Source organism: Schistocerca americana, chromosome 4, assembly GCF_021461395.2.
Source record: "Schistocerca americana isolate TAMUIC-IGC-003095 chromosome 4, iqSchAmer2.1, whole genome shotgun sequence".
Taxonomy (NCBI): Eukaryota; Metazoa; Arthropoda; class Insecta; order Orthoptera; family Acrididae; genus Schistocerca; species Schistocerca americana.
This window is the reverse complement of record NC_060122.1, coordinates 648357086-648360909: the sequence shown is the minus strand read 5'-3', so window position 1 is coordinate 648360909 and position 3824 is coordinate 648357086. Positions and strand designations below refer to the sequence as shown.

The 3824-nt window shown below is 45.6% G+C and overlaps 1 non-coding gene across 1 annotated transcript; it reads right to left on the bottom strand.

The window, feature by feature from the left end:
• Positions 1-1502: 1502 nt before the first annotated feature.
• Positions 1503-1577, bottom strand: Trnat-ugu. Its single transcript has one exon. It is a non-coding gene; the product is annotated as a tRNA-Thr (tRNA).
• Between the last annotated feature and the right edge of the window lie 2247 nt (positions 1578-3824).

The following is a 3824-nucleotide window of genomic DNA, read 5'->3' as shown; positions in this document are numbered from 1 at the left end:
CCGGAGGCAGGATTCGAACCTGCGACCGTAGCAGTCGCGCAGTTCCGGACTCAAGCGCCTAGAACCGCTCGCCCACCGCGGCCGGCGGCAGAATCAGAGACAAAACTACAATATGTGGTGTAGAGGGTGGTAAATGTGTGAAATGAGTACGGAATGAGGACACGTTTTGGACTGGTAATGTTCCGTTAAAATATCATTTAAAGGAAAGGCCCTGGAACACATAAATTTTTTAGGTTCTTATGAAGTTCATTACAAAAATGGAAGCTCTGCGGAGGAAAAAAGAAGGAAAATGCCTGTTGGAAAACGGATTCTGGAAAAAGCGAACGGTTGGTTGAGAATAAAAATAATCCCAACAGAACTAAGGAAGAGATTCACCGAGGGAGATATACATTGTATGTAGCACCATATGACTGAATCATGGAGAGTAAAAAGCGAAACGTAAACTACTTGGATAGTTTCGGGATGTAGCAGTAGACAAAAATGCTTAAAGTGAAGTGAACTCACAGAATGATAAACAAGTACGCTTAAGGACAGTAGAGGAAAGAAAATAGTGGAAATGTGGAAAACACACCGCGAAGAAGCTGCCCTCTACGGAGGGTCTCCGAATGAAAGATTTCAGCGCATAGAGGCGGAGGAAGGAGGCGGCCTGGAATGATGGATGGCAATACAAACGTACAAGGTCACGATCAGATTAAGGAAGAAGCACGGGAAAGATATTTTAAAGAATACGGTATTGCTGCGCCTATGTTATTCAGAATTACGATGCAATGTTCCTTCGGATATGCATGCATGTTCGAAGGGACAGAATAGTATAATTACCCTTTAATCGTGCGACAAAAACCAAGGGCGCCTTTTTGCTGTCAGTTATTGATTTTATGGCCGCGCGGGATTAGCCGAGCGGTCTCAGGCGCTGCAGTCATGGACTGTGCGGCTGATCCCGGCGGAGGTTCGAGTCCTCCCTCGGGCATGGGTGTGTGTGTTTGTCCTTAGGATAATTTAGGTTAAGTAGTGTGTAAGCTTAGGGACTGATGACCTTAGTAGTTAAGTCCCATAAAATTTCACATACATTTTTATTGATTTTATGGCTCGTTTAGATCGCGGATTCAACTCGTCGCATTCACAAAATACATATATTGCTAGCACAGAAACTGACGGTCAGACTAAGCTGCTGTTCAGGCCTTTATCATTCCGTCTCATAATTCTCACTTTTCTATCGCTAATCAAGCACAGGCTCGTGTGATTTGTGGATAACTACAAACACTCATTCAAAACGAATTGCATCGCCCGCTCCGAGAACCGAAGACAAAAGGCGAACAAAAAAGTTAGTTTACATTTGTGTAGCTCTTCGTTTACCACTGTACGCGGTGGTGGACACTATCTTGTTGGTTGAATATGTGTGACTGATTCGTGGTGGCACTTTTATGCATGAAATGATAATTAAATGGACACCCTAGCTGCAAACAGGCGTTGATATATTTCATTGGGGACATTTTGGAAATGTGTGCCCCGACCGGGACTCGAACCCGGGATCTCCTGCTTACATGGCAGACGCTCTATCCATCTGAGCCACAGAGGGCACGGAGGGTAGTGCACCTGCCGGGACTTATCCCTTGCACGCTCCCCGTGAGACCCACATTCCCAACATGTCCACACCACTACATTCGTAGTGCGCCTAATAGATGTTTGCCCATCATACCCATTACTCGTGGCAGATTAATCTACCAAGTCCCGTAAGAGTTTGGGCAATAGCGTGTGCATTCGCACAAGGAGGTCAATGGCCGGGAAGCCATTTTTTAACTATATGTGAAGGTAGTATCTGTTCCCGAAAGAACAGTTACCGTTGATGACCATGCAGCTTTCGCTAGAATGATATGATAATTAAATGGGCACCCTAGTTGCAAACAGGCGTTGATATACTTCATTTGGGACATGTTGAAAATGTGTGCCCCGACCGGGACTCGAACCGAGGACCTCCTGCTTACATGGCGGACGTTCTATCCATCTGAGCCACCGAGGGCACAGAGGATAGTGTGACTGCAGGGACTTATCCCTTGCACGCTCGCCTTTTATACATGGTGAATATGTACGATAAATTCCAAATATTCAGACATAAACTGAAAGGCTGCCATGTGGCACACTCCTTTCGCTCTGTATAGAGTTCTTCTCAGTACCTCAGCGCCTTTTTGCAATGCACCTCTTCTTTGTACATACAATCGGCAGTATTTTGTTTTGTTCCCTCTTATTTTTCTCTTTCCCATTGCAATTTGCTGTATTACGAGGGCAGTTCAATAAGTAATGCAACACATTTTTTTTCTCGGCCAATTTTGGTTGAAAAAACAGGAAATTTCTTGTGGAATATTTTCAAACATTCCCGCTTCGTCTCGTATAGTTCATTGACTTCCGACAGGTGGCAGCGCTGTACGGAGCTGTTAAAATGGCGTCTGTAACGGATGTGCGTTGCAAACAACGGGCAGTGATCGAGTTTCTTTTGGCGGAAAACCAGGGCATCTCAGATATTCATAGGCGCTTGCAGAATGTCTACGGTGATCTGGCAGTGGACAAAAGCACGGTGAGTCGTTGGGCAAAGCGTGTGTCATCATCGCCGCAAGGTCAAGCAAGACTGTCTGATCTCCCGCGTGCGGGCCGGCCGTGCACAGCTGTGACTCCTGCAATGGCGGAGTGTGCGAACACACACGTTTGAGATGATCGACGGATCACTATCAAACAACTCAGTGCTCAACTTGACATCTCTGTTGGTAGTGCTGTCACAATTGTTCACCAGTTGGGATATTCAAAGGTTTGTTCCCGCTGGGTCCCTCGTTGTCTAACCGAACACCATAAAGAGCAAAGGAGAACTATCTGTGCGGAATTGCTTGCTCGTCATGTGGCTGAGGGTGACAATTTCTTGTCAAAGATTGTTACAGGCGATGAAACATGGGTTCATCACTTCGAACCTGAAACAAAACGGCAATCAATGGAGTGGCGCCACACCCACTCCCCTACCAAGAAAAAGTTTAAAGCCATACCCTCAGCCGGTAAAGTCATGGTTACAGTCTTCTGGGACGCTGAAGGGGTTATTCTGTTCGATGTCCTTCCCCATGGTCAAACGATCAACTCTGAAGTGTATTGTGCTACTCTTCAGAAATTTAAGAAACGACTTCAGCGTGTTCGTAGGCACAAAAATCTGAACGAACTTCTCCTTCTTCATGACAACGCAAGACCTCACACAAGTCTTCGCACCCAAGAGGAGCTCACAAAACTTCAGTGGACTGTTCTTCCTCGTGCACCCTACAGCCCCGATCTCGCACCGTCGGATTTTCATATGTTTAGCCCAATGAAGGACGCAATCCGTGGGAGGCACTACGCGGATGATGAAGAAGTTATTGATGCAGTACGACGTTGGCTCCGACATCGACCAGTGGAATGGTACCGTGCAGGCATACAGGCCCTCATTTCAAGGTGGCGTAAGGCCGTAGCATTGAATGGAGATTACGTTGAAAAATAGTGTTGTGTAGCTAAAAGATTGGGGAATAACCTGGTGTATTTCAATGCTGAATAAAACAACCCCTGTTTCAGAAAAAAAATGTGTTGCATTACTTATTGAACTGCCCTTAGTTGCCTGACAGCGTAGCTTTGGCTTGCATTGCCCCACGAAAGCGGAGGGCTTCAGCTTTGAATCACAATCACTAAATTATGTGATGAAACTTAGACCTATTAGTGTGAATATTCGTAGAGTTTTTTTGAGGAAGCCCCTAACATAAATTGACGAAGAGAAGGATAGCAATCAGTGCAAAATCAGTCCTTTTTTTTAAGATTGAAATTCT